Here is a 10,053-nt window from a genome sequence, read left to right on the forward strand (position 1 = left end):
TACAGAAGAATACACAGCAAATGGGCACAGAGAGCAGACAACTGGGGGGACGGGGGAAGGGGAGAGAAATAAATAAAAAATAAATCTTTAAAAAAGAAAAAGGAATGTTGAGTGACTCCATATATGTAGGTGGACAACTACTAAAAATCAGTTGTAGGTTAAAAGAGACATTTCACAGACAGGTAAGGAAATCTAACTGCAAGGTGTTACTGTAACACAATGGCTTAGTTTGTGAAACAATGCAATTGTACTGAACACCATACCTAAAAGAGAACCCATTGTCTAAAAATGTCAGCATCCTTGGGATCTGTCGATGTAAGTAAGGTGGACCTCCTATTTTCAGTTAAGAAAAAAATAAAGATACTTCTAGAGTCTAGGTATTTTTTCTGTTATTCTTTGAATTTATATGATTACTTGTTTGTTTTAATTTCTTAAATCAGAATGGATTATGGGAAAATTCCAGAAATGACTTGAACTGGTGACTTGGTAACATTTGAATTGGGGGACACCAATTTTTAAATTTTCTACTTTCAAAGTGACAAAATGATGTTGAGAAAGAGTCTTTCCATGTTCTTTTTTTATTTTTTCAATGTTCTTTTTATAAAGAATATATTTGTAAATATATCATTATTAGTTCTGCAGTGAGGCAACTTGTTACATATTTAGTTCAAGTCTTCTGGCTATTGGTAGAAAAAAAGCAACATTTATCATCATTATCATCATCATCATCAAAGTTTACTTGTATTTACTCAAAACAATTCTCTGGCCAGAGCATTAAATAATTGCCCAAGGCCACACAAGCAGGAAGGGAAGGAACTAGGATATGAAGCAAGGTGTAGTAGCTCCAATGTCTATGCTTTTAACAATTGTCTTAGGTTTTTGACTGCTAAGACAAATACCATACAATGAGTTGGCTTAAACAATGGAAATTTATTAGCTCACAGTTTCAGATGCTAGAAGGCTTGCTTCCTCCTGGGTTTGGTTGCAGTAGCATTCTGGCTGGCCAGCTATATTTGGGTTCCTTGGCTTTCCTGTCACATGGGGATGTTCTCTCCTTTCTCTTCCAGGTTCTGTTGACTCTGACTTCCTGCTCCTCTCTGTGACTTTCTCTTTATAAGGCCTCCAGTAATAGTGTTAAGAGCCATCCTGATTCATCTGGCCACACCTTAACTAAAAATAACATCTTCAAAAGGTCCTATTTACAATGGGTTCACATCCACAGAACGGGATTAAGATTAAGAAGATATATATTTTTTTGGAGTATATCACTCAATCTACTATAACATGCCTAACCATATTCCTTCTTGATACAACTTAAGAATGGGGAGATAGTCATTTCAAAGAGTTCTCATACATGCATTAGATGCTCTTCCCCTTCATTAGGCATATCACCTAATATGATTAGCATTTTAAAAATGTGTTCTAAATTAACACTTCATATATATTATCTTATTTAATCCTGTGTCATGGCTATTTATTCCATTTTTAGATGAGGAAACTGGAATTTATCTGAAATTTCTTAGAGAGTAAGTGTCAGAATTAGAACTTAAACCCATTGATATCTGGCTCTAGGGTCTACGCTTTTAAATATCACTCAACACACTATTCCCTTGTAGGTGGAAGAGAACTTGGTCTCTTGTTACTCAGAATAGTATCCCTGAACCATGTGAAAGACCTTCCTACTGGAAATACGCATTGGTAAAGGTAGAGGCTGAGGTGAGTTTCCTCTGCCCACTGTCTTCAACCTTAGGTATCTCTTTCTAGCAGCCTCTCACATTCAATGTACATTCAGGGCAATTGGCCTATTATAGAAGTGATAGGCAGTTGACTAAAGGATGATGGTGTCTTTGTATAATTTGTCCTTGTTAATTTCTGTGAAATACATAAAAATGTTCCCATTTACTAGTGCCCTAAGTTTTCTTGCTCTGACATATTAAATTGCCTGGAAACCTGTCCTTTTATACTGAAGAGCAGCACATACTGCCACATAAAACATAAAGTTCTAGCACTGTTTGAAAATGTATCCTGCAAGTTATTAATTTAAAATATGCATATGTTGTGGATACATAAGTATAAGTAAAAGCAAGTTACAAGGAAGTGGATGGCTCAAGTGATTGGCGTCCCATTTACCATATGGGAGGTCCAAGGTTCGATTTCTGGGCTTCCCGGTGAAGGCAAACTGGCCAGAACAGACAGCTGGTGCAACAAGAGACACAGAGGAGAGACAATGGGAGACACAGTAGACTAAAGAGCTGAGGTTGTGCAGGAGACTGAGCGCCTCTCTCCTACTCCAGAAGGTCCTGGGATGGGTTCCCGGTTACGCGAGGACGGGCAGGCACGGAGGAGCGAGTGGACACAGAAAGCAGACAGCTGGGACAGGGGAGTAAATATATCTTAAAAAAAAAAAAAAAAAAAAGCGAGTTACAGAAACTGACTTTTAAATTCCTGATACCCACAAACTGTGAGGCAAATCCTCCGGACTCCCTCTCCCCAGCTCCATCTCAGAGTGCCGGAATCCTTTCTGGTCCTCATTTCAGAAAGCAGCCAGCCTTGTGCCAGCAGCTCCACTCGGTGGCAAGGATGGAGAACGAGCCATATCAACTCTTCTCTCCCAGCCTTTTTTTCTCCAGAGAATGCCCTCCCAAGCCCAATCCTTTTCTCCCACCACACTTATACTCCAATTTTCCTTGGACTTTGGCACTCACAGCCCCGAGTTGTTTCCACGTCAAGCCATCTCTTTATCAAGTTAGCACATATCCTTTTTAACATATTTTTTCCTTCTCCTCACTGATTTCCAACTTTTACTCCATTACTTCCTAAGTTTTTCTTACTCCTTTTATTGCTTCCAAAGGCCTAGCAGTTACTAGAGCTGGGAAAAAAAGATTTGGTCTGAAGGCCCTGGAATTTAGGTTTAACTGTTTTTAAAAATTTAGTATTTTTAAATTTTGTGCAAATTGATTAGGCCACTTACGTTGTTCCTCTCCCGAGCTCCCAGCTCCCAGTAGCCAGGTGGCTCCTGAAAATAGCAGAGCCTGCTGTTCTGGGGAAGAGTGATGAAGCTGGAGACGTAAAGGAAAAAAAGAAAGAAGAAAAAGAAGTTCTGCCTCGGCCGCCCGTCCGGTTTACCTCACCGCTTCCGACCACGGAGGGCCAGGAATAGGGTGAGACATCAGGGGGCGCCAAAAACTCAGTAATCAAGCTAAGTAGTATTTTAATGCAATATTTTGAAAAATCAAAATTAATGCAAAATGTCCATTTTGATGTTGTTTGTTTTACAACGCCGCGTTTTGGCGCAACAGAAACATTCGCAATCAGCGCGCGGTTGCCTCCCTCCCGCAGGCGGGGCGTGTTGAGGAAGGTTGACGCGGCTGGCGAACATTTGGCAGCACAGAGCTTTGTGTATATGTAATCATTCTATTCAAATTCTAGGGCTTTGGTTACTTTTTCTCACTTGGTTTAAAATATGGGACGATTTTGATACGTAAGGACAACGCATTTTGCCTTCTCCCTCAGGCTGTCAGTATGGCTGGGTTGAGCACTGCTTCCACCCATCTTTGCTGCTGCCCTCCACAGCTCCACAACCTCCATCCATATCTGCATCCTTGCATCTTCTTAAACCTGCTTTCCCTTAAGTACCATAATTCATTAAAATGACTCACTCAATTTGAAGAGTTTTTTCTTCTCATTTTTTCAATTACAAAATATTGCATAATATTGCTTTCTGCTCTACTTTTCTTTGCAAATGCATAGTATTTGAGTGACAACATGAATCAAATAAACTGGGAACTGAACTATTATTTACTTTACTGTTTCTATGGAAAAACATGTTCTAAGTTTCAAACAATTCACTTGGAAGTAAATATTTGAGACTCTTTCTAGTTTGGGGACCTAATGTTTTCTTTTTTGAAAATACAAGCTTATGGGAATTCATATATCACACATTGCAATACATGAAAGAGGCTCTTTAGCTCCAAACTATTGTGTTTTATTTTTAGGGTTTCAGGTGACTTAAAAACCTCAGCTCGAGATCAGAATGCTAAGATATATCAGAACAGATTTTGTCAAAAAAAATTGAGACAAGGAAAGAAACAAGACAGAGAAGTATAACATTGTTAGCACATATTGCACAAAAATTAATCAGATATAGAAGAAAAAATTATTTAAATATAGATATTTAAATTTGGTTAAAATATGCTTGGTCTAATGGTTAACCTAACATAATAATATAGAATCTGTGAACATATGCCTTAGCAATACTTATATAGTCATGGGCTTCCATTCTAAAAATAACAAGTTAGTATCTGCTTACCCACATCTGGTAATTAGTCATTCAATCCATTAATTATTTTTTGGTATGAGATGCGTAGACACATTTCTATTTAAATCATTCTCTCAAATTACCATATGTCATCAACGGGGCTTTGCTTCTCATTTTGGTCATTATTCTTTCTACATGAAGTTGAGCCACATAGTAAAGTGTTCCCAGATGTCAAGGAGAGTTGGGTGCTCCTTTTCTAAAATCTCAGCCTCTTAGAACCTCAGCTTCCATTTTTTAAACAAAGGTCTAAATTGTTCTTAACTATTTCTTTTAAATTGAGAGAAAACATAATCTAATTCAGTAAAAATTAGAAGTATTACACACATAGCCTCTATTTTAATGGTTAAGTAAATTGCAATACACAGACTATGACTCTACTTTGAAAGCCCAGAAGATCTTTCTGTGGTGTACTTTTTTTAAATTGAAATATATCATTCATACATAAACATACATAAACAATAAGTATATACTAGTTGTGAACTTACAAAACAAACATATATAACATCAAACAAACATATATAACATTTCACCCCACCAATAACTTGCATTGTTTTTAAACTTTTTAAACTAATGATTAAAGAGCATTGTCAAAATATTACTACCACACAAAGTAGTTTTCCCCTAGCCAATCCGATGGTTATTATCTTTATATCATTTATATATGAACATACATAAACAATTAAGTGTACAGAAAAGTTGTGAACTTACAAAGCAAACATGCATAACATCATACAGGGGTCCCATACATCAATCCTCCACCAATACCTTGCCTTGTCATGAAGCATTTGTTACAAACTTTGAAAGAACACTGTCAAAATCTTACTACTAATCATAGTCCTTATATTACATTTGGTGTGTTTTTCCCCCAACCCACCATATTGTTATTTTTTAAATATATTTTTTTATGACAGAACTTGTAAACTTATAAAACAATCATGCACATGTGCAGAATTACCAAACAACACCCCTCCATTAACACACCACAATATGGTGTGTCATTTGCTACAGATGGAATAATATCATCTGATTATTACCATGTCCATAGTGTACATTTGGCTCACATTTTCCATACTGCCTCAGTATCAACACAGTACATCTTCTACATTGATGCAAGACTATTATATTATCCACAGGTCACTCCAGCTGTATTTTTCCCATGCTTCTCCACATTCCCATCACCCTGCAGTACTGATATACATTTGTTCTAGCTAACAAAGGACACTCAAGCATCTGTACCATCAACCACAATTCCCATCTACCTCAAGGCTCAAGCTGCCCTCATTGCACCAGGGACCAGTGAAGTTTCTCTTAACTTTCTCTTTTGCCAGGGGTAGGGACAGAGTCACAGCTATGTGGAATAATCCACGTGCAGGCCTAGACTGTAGTTGCCCAGAGAGACTGAAGCTTCACATCCCTTTCTCCCCGGCCTGGGGCTGGGATGGAGCTGCAGGTGTGGGCAGCAATCTATGCATTGCGGGTCCCAAGATGACTGCAGTTGCCCTGGAAGACTACTGATTTTCAGTCTATGGCAGCCAAAATTACCTGCGGTTAATATATAGGCTGGTGCAGGGCTCCTCAGCCTCTTCCCCGCCAGAGATGGGGCTGAAGCCTAGGCTAGGACGGCAGGCTGATCTGCGTGAAAGAAACTGGTTCCTGCCGACACTGAGTGTTTCAGTCAGCCCGGCTTCCCCTCAGGCTGGGGGCAGAGTCAGAATGGTGGCTACTGGCCTCTTTCCGACCTGGTTCACATCCCCCTGTTTCCAGGGTTATCTCTTGGCCAATCAGCAGCCGAAATCGGCAGCCAACCATCTTCTCCCGTTTCTGGGAAATGGAGTTTCCAGTTCCCGTCACAGAGCAGCTCCTGGGGTGGCTCGTGCTGCCAGAGTAGGATAATTACCAGCCTCCATGGCTTGGCTGGTAATTTCCCGGTGAGGCTGGCATGAAGAGGCTGGCGCAGGCCCCCACAGCTTCCTCCCTGCTGGAGATGACACTGGGCCCTAGGCTAGAGGTGCCATCTGATCTGGATGGAAAGAAGCTGGTCTCCACCAGCACTGGGATTTTCAGTCTGCCCCGCTTCCCCTTGTGCCAGGTGTGGAGTTAGGATGGTGGCTCCGGGCCTCTTTCTGACCTGGACAGGCTCAAACCTTAGCTGTTTTTCAGGATCATACTGTAGCTTACTGAATTTGCTCATCAGTAGCTGAAATTGGTGCCCAACCGTCTCTTCCTCCCCCGTTTGGGGAAGTGGAGCTTTCAATTCCAGCCTCGGAACAGCTCCTGAGGCAGCTTGTGCCTCCAGTGGAGGATGGGCACTGGCCTCTGGGGTGTGGAGCGCTCTATTTATGAGTCTTCTCTGCAGATGGACAGTGTCCTCCTTCCACTCCTTCAAAGACATTGCAGGATGTTCTTCTGGTCTCCTGGAGCCCCCAAACAGGTGCTTCAGCTAGCTCAAGAGCTCTCGGTATTTGCTAACTGCCCTGTAGCAGGAGCTGACTCTAGGAGCTCCTTACTCCACCGCCATCTTGCTGGTTGTCTCTGTGGTGTATTTTTTAAATGCCTCTTTTGTCATTTCTGATTCAAAGACCCCATACTTACTTATGGAATGAAATCTAAACTCCTCAGCTTGGTTTCTGATAATCTGACTCAATCCTGCCCTGCCACCTACTCATTTGTCACTGCAGCCACCCCAGCAGACTCACTAACTAAACTTCCTTACTATTTTTTGACTAAACCTTCATGTGTTTTGCACCTGACCTGTTCCTCTTCTGTACCTAGCCCTCTTCAAGTCCTGGCTGAACTTCCATCTCTGCCCTGACTCTTTCCTTGCTTCTCTGATCTCACCCACTGATCTCTCCCAGGGCTGAGCTCCTCGATCACTGTGCATTCTAATCACACTATTTTTATTATTTATCTGATAAGTCGGTAAGTAAGCTCTTTAAGGTTACCAGTCCTATCACACTCCTTGTAGGTCAGGGGTTCTTAAAAACCAACTTATCTTTATTTTCTCTGACCTCTAACTGAAATCTAGCATTTCCTTCACTTATGAATGTATGCAGTAAATAAATTACAGTAGTATTCATTTCTCCTGACTGCCAAAGGGGTCCGTGGAACAAAAAAGGTTAAGAACCCCTGTTGTAGATTTTTAATAAATGGCTGTTAAAGTTAACTTATGTATGTGTGTGTGACTCCCCCCCATGCAAACACACACACACACACACACACACACACACACACACGGTATCCTAGAACCAATGCTTGCTTAGTATTCATTCTGACCCCACTCTGAGGCATATCCTCTGTCAGGTTCTAATATTTGCCTTCACTGACCCTATTACTTCTTTTCTATCATCCTCTATCTTTCGCTTTCTTGCTTTTTTTTTTTTTTTTTTTGATGGACTTTATTTTTTAAAGCAGTTGTAAAATTACAGACAAATTATGCAGAAAAGAGTTCCATTTATTATTCCCATTCACCCCTACATATCATCTCTTTCTTGGGCCCTACTTTTTATCTTAGTCTTGAATTCTCTACTTTACATCTTGATCCCAAGGAAGTTGGAGTGGGGAGAAAACCGGAGGATTTGAAATTTGGAGACCCAGATTTTGGAGGCCTGGGTTAGGATAGAGAACTTCTGCCATTTAGAATAGTTGGATTAATTAAGAAAAGTCACTGTGCCTTGATGTTTTCATCTGTAATTAAGGAAAATGCTATCTCCTATGGGGTTGTTTTGAGAATGAAATACACATGTGAAACATTCTGCAAATAGTACATTATAAAATATATTGAATTACAGTATTGTTAAAATTAGTCCAAATATCATCACCTCTCAGAGGCTACACAACCTCCCCCTTCCCCTTTACATACAGACACACATTCACCCATGAATTGGTCCAGGGCAGCTATTTAAGCCATTGCCTTCAATCCTGTTGCCCTTTGAGCTCAGGAGAATCCTTGTCATCTATGACTTTTAAGAATAAAGAAGTGGGCAAATCCCTCCTCAATTCCTCCTGGTAAGGAATCAATCAGAGGATAAGAGTCAAGTACTTATGCCTATTTCAATGAACTGCATTTCAACAAGTTATTAAATTATTAAATTTCAATAAACAAGTTTACTGAAGAGTTACTGAAGTGCAAGGCACCGTGTTGGTCTTTAGAGAATTAAATCAAGGGTTAAATAGTGTCTGGGAGCTTAGAATCTAACAAGAGACACATAGGCTTGTAAATTAGCATAACATGGCATGATAAAAGAACTTACATTTTTAAGTAAATTCACCTCAGAATTTACTTACTGGGTTGACAGACTGGGTTACTGTGGGGTGACAGAATTAAGTATATGACAAAATAGAGAGACATATTTGGATTTCTTTTCTTTTTTTCTTGCAAGTCCAAATTCTTTCTAATAGGAAGTCTAGGCTTGCTAGCACCCCTACTGACCTACTATTTACTTTTTTAAATGCTTGGGTTTTGGGTATATATATATTTTTTTAAAGCAGGGGAGAGCATTAACTGAGTCCCCCACTATGACAAATTATGCAGTTGTGTTTCCTACATTTGGGGAAATTGCAGAGGTCAGCACATCCAGAGTGCAATGCATAAGCCTTACCGTGGGGAAACCACCTCGTGATGATGATCTCTCTCTTGCCAGATAAGTATAATTATGCATTCTATACCTTGATCCCTCTATACCTTGATCCCACACTCCCCCGCCACTGCCTCAATTTTTTTCAAATTTATAGCAGTTTGATATTATTTATGAATTCCAAGACTAGATATTGGATTATGTTTATAAACTGGTCTTTTCCTCTGGGCATGATTAAATTATGATTAGGGGTTTGATTGGGCCATGTCAGTAGGATGTTGAGTCCCCATGCACAGAGAAAAGACATGGCAGAGAACAGAGTTTGGAGTTTTAATGCAGAGGCCCCAGGAAAAGAGATGAGCTGTTCGCCTAATAGTTTATGCTGGCCTTGTGGAGACAGCAGAGCAGCTGAACCCAGAGAGAAATGAGCCCTGGGAGAGAGATGAGACTTATCCCAGCCTACAGCTGATATTGGAAGAGCTGAAACCACAGAGCCTTAAGAGGAAAAGGAAGCCTGAACCCTTGTAGAGGTCAGCAGCCATCTTGCTCCAACACATGGCAACAGACTTTGGTGAGGGAAGTAACTTATGCTTTATGGCCTGGTAACTGTAAGCTTCTCCCCAAATAAATACCCTTATAAAAGCTAACAGATTCCTGGTATTTTGCATCAACACCCTTTTGGCTGACTAGTACAGAGTTAAATATGAATTTTATTGCATCTTTAAAATATCACAATGGGTCTGGCATCTTGTTGGATCTCATTCATCAGCCTGCTGAACTGTTCCTTTGTCAGAGACATAGAAACCTTCAAAAAATCTTCTTATATCCTTTTTTAAAAAAGATTTAATTATGCTTCCCCCCCCCCCCCCGCCCCGTTGTTTTATGCTAGCTGTCTGTTCTCTGTGTCCATTCCCTGTGTGTTCTTCTGTGTCTGCTTGTCTTCTCTTTAGGCAGCAGCAAAAACTGATCCTGGGAACTTCAGAGAAGTGACACTGTCTTGTGTCACCTCAGCTCCCTGGTCTGTGTGTCTCTCCTCTGTGTCTCTTTTCATTGAGTCACCTTGCTGTGCCCGCTCTCCACATGGGCCAACACTCCTGTGCTGGCCAGCACGCCGCACAGGTCAGCACTCCAGGCAGGACAGCTCACCTTTACCAGGAGGCC

General features: G+C 40.6%; 1 non-coding gene across 1 annotated transcript; it reads right to left on the reverse strand.

Moving 5' to 3' along the window:
• Positions 1-8,803: 8,803 nt before the first annotated feature.
• LOC111764263 (U1 spliceosomal RNA) lies at positions 8,804-8,966 on the reverse strand. Its single transcript, XR_002796916.1, has one exon. It is a non-coding gene; the product is annotated as a U1 spliceosomal RNA (small nuclear RNA).
• Positions 8,967-10,053: the final 1,087 nt, after the last annotated feature.

Source organism: Dasypus novemcinctus, chromosome 7 (assembly GCF_030445035.2).
Source record: "Dasypus novemcinctus isolate mDasNov1 chromosome 7, mDasNov1.1.hap2, whole genome shotgun sequence".
Taxonomy (NCBI): Eukaryota; Metazoa; Chordata; class Mammalia; order Cingulata; family Dasypodidae; genus Dasypus; species Dasypus novemcinctus.